Here is a 13,779-nt window from a genome sequence, read left to right on the forward strand (position 1 = left end):
TTATACCTCATCTACAATGCAGATGCCCACTCACTCAACCTGTCCAAGTCACCCTGCAACCTCTTAACATCCTCTTCGCAGTTCACACTGCCACCCAGCTTTGTGTCATCTGCAAACATTCTAGTGTTACTTCTAATTCCATCATCCAAATCATTAATATATATTGTAAATAGTTGCGGCCCCTGCACCGAGCCTTGCAGCACTCCACTCGCCACTGCCTGCCATTCTGAAAAGGACCTGTTTATTCCTACTCTTTGCTTCCTGTCTGCCAACCAATTCTCTATCCATGTCAATACCCTACCCCCAATACCATGTGCTTTAACTTTGTTCACCAACCTCCCGTGTGGGACTTTATCAAAGGCTTTCTGAATGTCTAGATACACTACATCCACTGGCTCTCCCTCATCCATTTTGCTTGTCACACCCTCAATAAATTCCAGAAGATTAGTCAAGCAGGATTTCCCCTTCATAAATCCATGCTGACTTGGAACAATCCTTTTACTGCTATCCAAATGCGCCGTTATTACCTCTTTAATAATTGACTCCAGTATCTTCCCCACCACCGAAGTCAGGTTAACTGGTCTATTATTCCCCGTTTTCTCTCTCGCTCCTTTCTTGAAAATTGGAATAACATTAGCTACCCTCCAATCCACAGGAACTGATCCTGAAACTATTGAACATTGGAAAATGATCACCAATGCTTCCACGATTTCTAGAGCCACCTCCTTGAGTACCCTGAGATGCAGACCATCAGGGCCTGGGGATTTATCAGCCTTCAGTCCCATCAGTCTACCCAATACTATTTCTCGCCTAATACAAATTTATTTCAGTTCCTCTGTCTCCCTAGATCCTCTGTCCTCTAGTACATCTGGGGCATTGTTTGTGTCTTCCTTAGTGAAGACAGATCCAAAGTACCTGTTCAACTCTTCCCGCCATTTCCTTGTTACCCATAATAATTTCACCCGTTTCTGCCTTCAAGGGACCCACATTTGTCTTTACTAATCTTTTTCTCTTAACATACCTAAAGAAGCTTTTACTGTCCTTTATATTCTTGGCCAGCTTCGCTTCGTACCTCATCTTTTCACCCCCAATTGCCCTTTTTAGACATTAGACAATAGGCCATTCGGCCCTTCGAGCCAGCATCACCATTCAATGTGATCATGGCTGATCATTCTCAATCAGTACCCCGTTCCTGCCTTCTCCCCATACCCCCTGACTCCGCTATCCTTAAGAGCTCTATCTAGCTCTCTCTTGAAAGCATTCAGAGAATTGACTTCCACTGCCTTCAGAGGCAGAGAATTCCACAGATTTACAACTCTGACTGAAAAAGTTTTTTCTCATCTCCGTTCTAAATGGTCTACCCCTTATTTTTAAACTGTGGCCCCTGGTTCTGGACTCCCCCAACATTGGGAACATGTTTCCTGCCTCTAACATGTCCAACTTCTTAATAATCTAATATGTTTCAATAAGATCCCCTCTCATCCTAAATTCCAGTGTATACAAGCCTAGTCGCTCCAGCTTTCAACATACGACAGTCCCGCCATTCCGGGAATTAACCTAGTGAACCTTTTTGCTACCTTCTGTTGTACTTTGAAAGTTACCCAATCCTCTGGCTTACCGCTACTCTGCTCTGTTATACATTTTTTCTTTTAGTTTTATTCCATCTCTAACTTCCCTTGTCAGCCACGGTTGCCTCTTACTCCCCTTAGAATCATTCTTCCTCTTTGGAATGAAATGATCCTGCATCTTCTGGATTATGCCCAGAAATTCCTACCATTGCTGTTCCACCGTTATTCCTGCTAGGATCCTTTTCCATTCGACCTTGGCCAGCTCCTTTCTCTTGCCTTCATGGTCCCCTTTGTTCAACTGCAATCAGGAACTGACATTCCTGATTTAACCTTCTCCCTCTCAAATTGCAGATTAAAACTAATCATATTATGGTCACTACCACCATACCCCCCACCCCTCACTATTTAGTTTAAAACCACCCGTGCAGCAGTAGCAAACCTGCCTGCCAGAATGCTGGTCCCCCGCCTGTTGAGGTGCAACCCGTCCCCTTTGTACAATTCACCCTTACCCCAAAACAGATCCCAGTGGTCTAAGAATCTAAATCACTCCCCCCTGCACCAGCTCCTCAGCCACACATTCAGATCCCGTATCACCCTGTTACAGCCTTCACCAGCATGAGGAACTGGAAGCAACACAGAGATAACCACCCTGGAAGTCACGCTGCAGAATATCTTTCTTCTTCCCGACGTCGTTTGTGCCGACATGCACTACCACTTCCGGCTGCTCACCTTCACCCTTGAGGATGCTCTGCACTCGGTCCGTGATGTCCTGGATCCTGGCACCTGGGATGTAACCCACCATCCTTGTTGCCCCAGAAACCCATCTGTACCTCTCACGATGGAGTCCCCTACTACCACGGCTCTGCCTGATGTCAGTCTCTTCAGCTTTGGCTCAGCGCCATGTTTTGCCTCGATTGGTGATAGGCAATTTCTGTAGACAATGATGTACTCTCTAAAATGGTGGAATACACAGTACAAAGCTAGATGCTGGGTATTCTAGGATGGATACTCCAGATGCTGGGTATTTTAAGAAGCTTAGAACTTCCTACTAACAGCACTCTGGGATTTCCTTCACCAGAAGGACGAGTTGTTCAAGAAGGCAGCACCTTTTCTGGGGCAGTTAGGCAGGGCAATAAACGATGGATTTTAAAAATGCCCTCTGTCCAGCCTTAACATTCCCTCTCTTTGCAACAAAAGCATAAAAATACAGAAGCATCCGGCCTGCTGCATGAATCCTGCTGTACGAAGGGTTCTGAGGAAGGGTTCTGACCCAAAAATATCTCCTGTTCCATTTCTCCAGAGATGCTGCCTGACTCACTGAGTTGCTCCAGCACTTTGTATCTATCAACACTAATATCCAACATGGACGGCTGGGCTTGTCCAAGGTCAGAGTAAATTATTTTTCACTCAGAATGTTTTTTACCCAAATTGAAAGAAAATCACAGGAAGCACAAAATAAGTTACACAGTCTGGTGCCTATTCAAACCACTGTTACGACTGTCCCATCCATTATTAAATCATGCTGATCACTAAGATACATTTTGAAAAAATAGAATTTTTGGTAAACTGTGCAAAGTCCACCAATATCACACAAAGATCTATCTCAATCTTCCACCATTATCTCTTCACAGTCACAAGGTAAGAACTATTTTTAAGAATGTTATCCTTTTTTTCCGAGTAAACAGCTTGAACTACCGTTAATGTTGGGAATTACATGTGAGATTTGTGAAGGAAGAAGGGTCTCGACCCGAAACTTCACCTATTCCTTTTCTCCAGAGATGCTGCCTATAACCCGCTGAATTACTCCTGCATGTCATGGCTACCTGGGATTTGTGAAGTTGTAGGATCGCATTTGCCTTGCCTTACACATTGATTTTCCAGTGTGTAAAGTGTGAGTTTTCCAACTGGCTGGAATCAGGATAGACACAGCATTCTGGAATAACTCAGTGGGACAGGCAGCATCTTTGGAGAGATGGAATGGATGACGTTACGGGTCAACACCCTTCTTCAGACTAAACAGGAATCATGACTAATTATGACTCAAGCATTTAAAAAGACCCTGGGAAAAGCACAGTGAGCTATTTGCTTTGCAACTCTGATGTTGAATTGAACTTTGCTGATTAAGGAAGCTGATACAAGAATGCTGGGAGATGAGGTGAAGAACCTGATTGCCAAAGATCTGGAAGAGAACTAAAAAAAAGCCAGAGCACTGAGGCTCAGATGTGGCTAATTCATGAGAAAGAGTGTCATTCCACAGCCCAGGGAGGTTGACTCTACCAGAACCTCGTGTGTAGGAAGGAACTGCAGATGCTGGTTTAAACCGAAGATAGACACAGAATGCTGGAGTAATTCAGCGAGACAGGCAGCATCTCTGGAGAGTAGGAGTGGGTGACGTTTCGGGTTGAGACCCATCTTCAGACTGAAGAACACCCATTCCTTCTCTCCAAAGATGCTGCCTGTCTCGCTGAGTTACTCCAGCATTTTGTGTCCACTTGAACCTCAGCAGCCAGGGCAGATTTTGTTGTAAAGGAATTCTTACCGCAATGATCATCAGGCTGAGATTATATACTCCAACAACTACAAATATACTTATTCATATGTGGTCAGACCCAGCCAGTAGAGAGTTATTACTCTGGTTTCATTGACTTTTGTTTACTGGATTCCTTGATCCCACTGTGTAAAGACCCTGGTGGAAATGAATAGTTGGTATGGATCCTGGCTGAATGAAGTGGGAGGGGAAGATATCCAATTTTACTCTAAATTCTGCTGCAATCTTCCATGGTATTGAAAAGGAAATCCTGACAACCATGAGAAAATAAATTATTTAGAAAGTGTTGCACAGGAGACCAGATGGCAAAATGAACAGTGAAAATGTCAGTTGGTGTAAAAAATGGATCTGTTCCCAGCCAACAATTGGCCTATCAGGGAACCTCCCTGATTGAGGTCATCTGTTGCTGGCCCTGATTTGTCTTGATCTTTACTTGCCTCCAGTTTCCCCTGTCCACCCCCCTCCCCCCCCTCCACCCACACAATCAGTCTGAAAAAGGGCCCATCCCCAAACGTCTCCTATCCATTTTCATCAGTGATGCTGCCTGGCCCATTGAGTTACTCAAGCATTTTGTGTCCATTTTTGGTATTAACAAGGATCTTCAGTTCCTTTTTATTAAAATTTGCCTGACATTAATGATAAAAGTGATCATGGAAACCCTGGTGAATATTGACTTCTCCGATACGTCTTAGGGTGGCACATGAGGCTGGGAAAGCACATCTCGGACCCGCAGACCCTCAGCATAGGAACACCGCAAGGCTGCGTACTCTCCCCTCTCCTTTACTCTCTCTACACCAACGACTGCACCTCCACAGACTCCTCTGTCAAGCTCCTCAAGTTTGCGGTTGACACAACCCTGATTGGACTGATCCAGGATGGGGAGGAATCTGCCTACAGACAGGAAGTGACACAGCTGGTGTCCTGGTGCCTTCGTAACAACCTGGAGCTCAATGCTCTTAAGACAGTGGAACTGATTGTAGACTTTAGGAGAGTCTGTGGTCTCTTTTTGCTCTGGTTTATTTCACTCACATGTTTAAACTGTAATGTATTCGTAATGTTTTAATGTTTTATGCTTTATTCTTAATTGTTTACTGTATGTTTGTGATGTTACTTGCAAGCGAAGCACCAAGGTACATTCTTTGTATGTGTACATACTTGGCCAATAAACGTATTAATTCTTTCATTCATTCATTCATTCATTCATTGCTGGCTTTGATCAATGGCAATTTGTCATATGGATGTTCTTTGGATATCGCCCTATGATATTCAAAGAACATAGGAAAATGAGGCCGCTACGTCAATGCATTCCTATTATTCTTCACCCTCATTAGATGCTTCTCTACTGTCACTGCCAGGAGGTGGTGCCTTGAAGGGAAATCAACTGTGGTGAAATAGTGTGACCTGATCATGCGGTCCTTGCTGCCTGGTTTGGGGCAGACTTTTCACTTCCTGCTAATGTATAAAATGGCAGTGAAAAATGTTGGTGACTTTAAAAAATACCAGATGTGGGAAAGACAAAGAAGGGATGAGTGAACCGAGGAGCTGCAGATGGAATTGTTTCTATGGGAAGCAGAAATGAGAGGGACGAGAAGATATGGCTACTGGTGGTGGGATAACATTGAAGGGAATGGAAATGTTGCAGAAAGATGCATTGGACGTGGAGGCTGGTGAAGTGAAAGTTCCTTTCGTCCTCACCTTTCACCTCACCAGCCTCCGCTCAATGGGTGTGAATTGAAAGGAATATGTACCACTGCCATTGGGATTAAACTAGGTGGTGCATAATTCAAATGTTCTTTGTGCCAACCTACTTTGTAGTATAATTATTTCTAAAATCCCACCACTCCAAACTAGAAGCCTTTCTTCCATGTCAACCAAAGTATCTTGTTTACTTGTAAATAGAATCAGGCAATAGGTAAAAGATATAATATTTGCAAATGAATCCTACTGGCTGTTTCATGTATTATGGAAGACTAAAAGGTAGATTTCCTGCTGATATAAACATTGACCTTGTCACTAACCAAATATATAGCAGCTAGCAACCATTACGGCTGTCTGCACACCTGTCACCTGCCTTTATCTCGGGAGTTTCGTTTACTTTTATATTAAGTGTAATATTGCCTTTCTCCAGCTCACCTGCTTGTGGTAGACATTGACGATGAGGTAAGGGTCTACAAACACCCAATAATTTGTGCATGTATGAGCCTTAATATGGTTACTGGGAAACTCCTCAGGAGTTCTCTTACTTTTGGTCTCTATGGATGTCTACGCTGTCGTGTGCTGGGGCAGCAGGGCGAAGGCCGTGGAGCCCAACAGAATCAACAAGCTCATCAGGAAGGCTGGCTCCGTCCTGGGAGTGAAGTTGGATTCCCCCACTGGTGGTGGTCTTGGACGGAAGATGATCCTCAAACTGCAGAGCATCTTGGACAATACAACTCACACCCTCCATGACACACTGGTCAACCTGAGGAGCACCTTCAGCCACAGACTGGTTCCACCAAGATGCAGCACAGAACGCCACAGAAGATCCTTTTTCCCTGCGGCTTTCAAACTACAACTCCTCCCCCTTTTGTCATGGGGTAGACCGACTCCCCTTCCTCTTCTTCACCCTCCCCCCCCCCCCCCCCCCCCAATCTTTGCACCCCCCCCAATTCTGGACTTTCCACTCGTTACTTTAATTTTATGTTTCATGTATCATGTATTTTATGCCTGTTGGCAGACCAATTTCCCTCCTGGGATAAATAAAGTTCTATCGTATCATATAGTCTTATCCCATTAGGGGGCTTGCACCTTTGTTATTTTTGAACTCTTCCCATATCCCTTCAGCAGACAAACTCTCCACCATGTCCTCTCCAAGTGCTGCTGAACCATTATCCCTGGTTGGTAGAAGAACTCCAACCTACTTATAGAGCCCATCCAATTGTTTTTCAGTTATTTTCACATGCATTATAAAGATGATCCAGCCTTCATAATCAATAATCAACTGATTCTATAAGTTTGCCAGCTATTGTTGGAGGGGTTTCTACTTATTTGCAACTTATCATAAAGCAGAACTTACTGTGCAAAAAAATCAAATGCTCTGCAGAATATTAACGTGCAGGGGTAATATTCAAACTATTTCTTCTTCTAAGGCAATCTATTGGGAATGAGAATTATTTGTTCCACTCTAATATTGTGGGTGCTGAGGCCAATGTGGGATTTGCAGATTTTTCCACAGATGGGGCTAGGCCTTCCCAAGGTGGTTTGCGAAGTGGTAATTCCGCTAACACGAGACTTTGTGTGCTCCTCATGATCCCCAGGCCCTCAATAACATCTCAAGTACTTCTTCTCCTGTTTCCAGGGAATCAGTGGGGAATTTGTGCTTCTTAAAGGAGGCTTCAAGCTTATTCCCTTGTCGACCTGGTAATCTCTGAGCATCAAAGATGGTGCTTCACAAAAATGCCAACCAAAGGTAATTACTGAGAGTCTCCAACTGTCAATAACAGAGAAGTCATCGCCAAGATCCTTCTCAACTGCCTCCTCTCAGTGGTCAATGAGCTGGATTCTGTCCATACAGAGGTGGAGTGGACATCATGTTCAATAAAAATGCAGGGTACTGTAATAATCTTTCTATACTGCACATAAGACTGTGACTCCACAACCCAGAAGGATTGCAGAACACCCTCCTCAGATTTGTTTAGTTTAGTTTAGAGATACAGCGTAGAAACAGGCCCCTTGGCCCACCAAGTCCGCACCGACCAGCGATCCCCACAAACTTGCACTACCCTACACACTACGGACAATTTACAATTTTTTACTGAGGGCAATTAACCTACAAACCTGTATGTCTTTAGAGTGTGGGAGGAAACCAGAGCACCTGGAGAAAATCCACGCGGTCACGGGGAGAATGTACAAACTCCGTACAAATAGCCCCTGGGACTCTGGTGCTGTAAGGTAGCAACTCTACCGCTGAGCCACCGTGCAGCCCATTTGGGTGCCTAGAGCAATTCCTCTCTAAATTACATTTATTCCATGATGCAAACGGATGGGTCTACAACAACCAGTTCTGGTGAGGACTAGTATCAAACAAAGCTGCATTATTTTGCCAAACATTTTTGCCACGACTTGCCCCTCGCCATCAAGAAAGCTCCTGCAAGAAGGGAACTAATATTCTGGAATAACGGGAAGCTGCTCAACCTACGGTGACTGCACTCGAGAAACACTTGGCCACACTCGGAGGTAGAGACCCAAGCCATTGTCTGCATTTTCACAAAAGAACCCATGAGAATAGGCTTTACATTCAATATCCACAAAAGATAGATCCTCTTCCAACCTGCATCTACTGCACCACACTGTCCTCTGACAACAAAGCTCTGTCTAAGGGACAGCGGTGCTGCAGATGTGCTTCTGAATCATGGTTCCAGTGATCCAGGTATTATCCTAAACCCCTCTTGGTGTTTGTCCATCATCCCTGGGACTCTGTGGGTTTCCCCTAATTATTTAGTTTAGAGATACAGCGCGAAAATAGGCCATTCAGCCCACCGAGTCCGCACTGACCAGCAATCCCTGGAGACCAGCACTATCCTGCACACACAAGGGACAATTTATCATTTTTACTGAAGCCAATTAACCTTCAAAACTACGTCTTTGGAGTATGGGAGGAAACTCGAGCAGCTGGGAAAACCCACACAATCACGAGGAGAGTGAACAAACTTCATACCGACAGCACCCGTAGTTAGGATTGAACCTGGATCTCTGGCGCTGTAAGGCAGCAACTCTACCACTGCACCACCCATGAGTGCTGCAGTTTCCTTTCATGTCCCAAAGATGTGCTGGTTGTTGGGTCAATTAACTGCTGCAAGTAACTTCTGGTGTAAGTGTGTGGTTGGAGTATTGGGAGGAGGACACGTAGGAAAGAGAATAGCCTACAGGGGATTACAGGGAGCGGGATTTATGAGAATACTCCGAGGTGGCATAGACTTGATGGGCTGAATGGCATCCTTCAATGTCATAAGTATATAATATCAGAAACTACAACACTGTAGCAATTAGTGTATCAGGGCAGAGCTTCAGTAGGAGAATGGACTTTCTTATTTTGTGACTTAATGAATCATATATCATATTCATCAGCCCCAGTGCTGCAAAGATGCTCAATCAAGAATATCTATGATTATGAGGCAGTATTGACTCGTGAATACAGAATGCAATGTACTTTGGCATTCAGCTGAAATATTATTGTGATTCATCCAGCCATCGAGTCACATCGACTTGAGTTTAGATTCTGTATAAAACGAATAGGGGACTTATTGGTTGCTCTGATTGTGCAATTTATTTTATTACTTGGAGTGGCGATGCCTTTAACGGGCATATTATTTGCTGTCAAATGCTGGAATTTCCTCCAGTTACAGAAAAAAAAACTCCTTTGAAAAAAGTGGGCAGCGCATTTTGAGACCCTGTGCCAAACATTTGTGGGCTGCTTCCCCGTTGCCCTGTTGCAGGACATGCAACCACATCTGAGGAACGACTTCTTGTAGGTTCTTAGGAATTATGTAATTGTGATTCTTTTCCTATCTTTTAAATCAACATTTTGATTAATCATTTTTGCAGAAAGTTCTCCCTGGATTTTATTTTGTGAAGTGAAAGAAAAAAGTCTGCAAACACTGGTGTGGTGCCTATGATTGGGGACTGAGGTTTTGGTCAGTTTAGGCCTGTGTTTGTGATAGGACAAGAGTCACCTCATTCACCACCCAAGGCTGCTTCACACTCTGGACGAGTGGGCAGCTCTCTGAGCTCACTGTCCAGAGAGGGGAGAATAGAAAGCGACACTTGATGTTTCTTCTGAGCACATTAAACTAACTTCCCTAAAAGTTGAAATTGCTAAGATTCACAAGGAGGTGAAAGACGTAGAACCATCAGTTGACCTCAAAAGTTTCCTTGGCAAGGCTGCCACCACTTCCCTCCCTCCAGCAGCTGCAGAGTTGACAGTACGCATTTCTGTTAATATCGCCAGCCGAGTTTCAGATTCCCGAGGACAGTTCTCAGCTTCTCAACAGTTCAGCTGATCGCTTCTTTCCTTCTTCAACCCTCCAACGCCCATCATGTTTGATTGAGTAAATCTGCAATTTACTATCGAACAGATGAAGAGCCGTGGAGCTCAGTTTCAGTGGACCTCCAGACACAGGAGCATACTGTCCCTAGGACACCCAACACTGGGTCAAAGGAAACATTCCATAAACCAGTCTGGAATAGACCATAAAATCAAGGTAACTTTGCTAATTAAGCTATTCTGCTCATTCCTTGTTAGAAATAAAATCTTGTTAAAATCACTCTTGCTACAACTTTAATCCAACCTTTCCCTAGCCAGTCTGCATACAGTTATCCTCCACTTATGCTTGTCAGTCAAAGGGTTGGGGGGACTAATTAAATCCATTTCAAATGAGACCTGAATTTGGAGGCAAAGTTGTATCATCAGATCCTGAGGATCAATGGCATGTGAGGACCTGAGCAGTGGCCTATTGGTGGGTGTTCCAGCAGGTCACTGCTCCTAGAATCGAGAATATGGGCTGAAAAAAAGGCTCAGGAAATGAAGTCTCCAACGTTTTTGTTTCTCTGTGGGCCAGAAGGAGCAATCACGACTGCGTACCCATCTCTCTATCCCTCTGCCACTTACGATCAGCAGTGATCATTAGCGCAGATCCTCAACAGTAGCCTCTTGCCGTCTCACCTGCCAGCCAGATCCTGAGGTGGAAAAAAACCGGCTCAACTGTTAAAATGTCTCTGGCCTCGACATTCAAACTTGTGCTCTCCCAGGCACAAATGATCATATCCAGCTGTAAAAGCAGCTCATTGTTTCATCAGCATTTTTTAATTTCTGTATTTCTACATCCCTCCACTATCAAGTGGTCTGCAGAGAAGTGAAAGCAGATTCCTGTATCCTTTCCTGTAACTTTTCTCTATCTAAACATTTTTCCCTCATTGTTTGTGCTACTGCTGGGATCTTTTCTTTCCATTGCCATACTTGTGAACGGCCTACATCTAACGCCTGCCACTTAATTTGGACAACTGCAGTGTTTCAATTTGAGGTTAGGAAAATTTAAGATTCACAAACAATATAGCTGGAAACAGTGCCTACAAAATAGTTTTTAGTTTTTGGTGGCATATGAACGTATAGTTCTTTGGTGCTTGGAAAGGCACATTAATTCAGCAATGCATTCAAGCTGTTACAATGAAGGGAAAATAGGAGCTCATTTTAGCAGAGAAATAACAATGACCAGATATCCTTCTTTAGTGTTTGATTGTTGACTGTGGATTTTGTGACACCCACAATTGTTCTGATTAAGAGCAGGTGGTAGAACACAGACACAGAACTCAGAAAAGCACAGGACAGAACAGGCCCTTCTGCCCACAAAGTCTGTGCGGAACATGATGCCAATCTAAACTAATCTCATTTGCCTGCACACGATCCATATCCTTCCATTCCCTGAATATTCTATCTTAAAAGCCTCTTAAATGCCACTATCGTATCTGCCTCCACCACCACCCTTGGCAGCACTTATCAGGCACCCACCACTCTCTGCTTGACTCCTACCAGGGCACGTCCCTTCTAACTGGGAGCAAAGAAAATACCTCTGGAGTTGTAACGTCTGCAGCCTCTGCATAAATGAGAGAGAAGAAATGGACTTGATCGTTCTGGACACCACTGCAAATGTTGGCTGCCTCAGTTCGTTAACACTTGTTAACGTGCCAGAACGCAGATGAGAAATTGGGACTTCACGATCCTTGTGGTACGTATTGATTTCCCTTCGCAGAAGGTTTTTGTTTTCACACAGAGATTTTATTGTGTGACCCATATAAATATTGTGCTTGCTACGCAATTGTGTTTCTGGACCCAAGAGAATTCTGTGTTGTCGACCCTAGTCTGTTTATGCAACTTTTCTCTTCCAGGTTTTAAACACAAAAGTGCCTTCTGTTGACTTTTATACAAAGATGCCTGTATGATGTCAAGGTATGTGGCTACCCTGAGCCCTGGATGTTTGCTATCATAGGTGAATTTCTATTGTCTGCAGATTTCTGTTAAATAAACAATCCAGTTGGTTTTTTTTATGTCTCAGTAATGCAAGAACATGATGCAGACATGAGATTAGAACAACAATCCTGCAAAAAAGAAAAGCATTGTTTAGAGAAGGAGAAACTGTGATAGCTTAAATTCTCGAAACAAGGAACTGCAGATGCTGGTTTACAAATAAAAGACACACAAAGTGCTGAACTAACTCATCGGGTCAGGCAGCATCTCTGGAGACCACGAATCACAAAATCCACAAACAGGACTGGTATGGCAGACCCATTGTTTCGGCCCACTTCTGCCCCACGGAACATCTCCAAGTACCCAGATTCCATCCTACCCTCCCCTTGTCCAGTCCCTTTCGATCTACATCCGAGATACCTCACCTGCCCTTCAACTCTTCAATCTTTCAATTTCTAGGCCCCTATTTCATCATCGTTTCCATGGACATCCAGTCCCTTTGCACCTCCGTCCCCCACCAGGAAGGTCTCAAGGACCGGTTCTTCCTTGATCAGAGACCCAGCCAATTTCCCTCGACTAACATTCTCCTCCACCTGGCGGAACTTCTCCTCACCTTCAACAACTTTTTAAAACTCTTCTCACTTTTTCCAAGTTAAAGGTGTAGCCATGGGCACTCGAATGAGCCCCAGCTATGCCTGCCTTTTTGTCAGTTACGTTAAGCAATCCTTGTTCCAAACGTACACTGGCACCATGCCCAACTCTTTCTCTGTTACATCGATGACTGCTTTGGGGCTGATTCTTCCACACATGCATAACACATTGATTTCATTCACTTTACTATTAACTTCCAACCTGTTCACAAATTTACTTGGACTGTCACACCTTGCTCCCCTTTGTTAATCATAGGGGACAGACTATCGACTGAAGTCTACAAAAAATCTACTGCCTCGCACAGTTATCTGGACTACACTTCCTCCAACCCTGCCTCTTGCAAGACGCTATCCTCTACTCTCAATTTCTCCATCTCCGCTGCATCTGCTCGCAAGATGAGGCTCTCCATCTCAGGACATCCGAGATGTCCTCTTTATTTAGAAAATGCAGTTTCCTCTCTGCTCTCATAGATGGATCCCATACCATTGTCTCCTCTGTGTCCAATAGATCTGCTCTTGCTGCACCTCCGCCCAGACAGAACAAGGATAGAGTTCCCTTAGTACTCACCTTCCCTCCCCCCTCCAACTTCCCCATCCAACACATCATCTTCCGACATTTCCGTCAATTACCAACATGATCCCACCAAAGTCACATCTTCCCATCCCCATCCTTTCTGCCTTCCGCAGAGACTGCTCCCTCCTCAACTCCTTTGTTCACTTATATTTTCCCACCCAAATCGGCACCTCCCCAGGTACTTTCCAATGCAAGCGGAGGAAATGTAATACCTGTCCCTATTCCTCCCTCGCTTCCATCCAGCGACCCCAGTAGTCCTTCCAGGTGAAACAGAGGTTCATGTGGACCTCCTCTAACTTTATCTGCATCTGGTGTTCCTGATGTGTCCACATGTACATCGGCAAGACCAAGCGTGGATTCGCAAACCGTTTCGCTGAACACTGGAGCCTGGACCACCAAGGCCTACTAGATCTCCCAGCTGCTGAACCATTTTAACTCCT

Source organism: Rhinoraja longicauda, chromosome 3, assembly GCF_053455715.1.
Source record: "Rhinoraja longicauda isolate Sanriku21f chromosome 3, sRhiLon1.1, whole genome shotgun sequence".
NCBI classification, from domain to species: domain Eukaryota; kingdom Metazoa; phylum Chordata; class Chondrichthyes; order Rajiformes; family Arhynchobatidae; genus Rhinoraja; species Rhinoraja longicauda.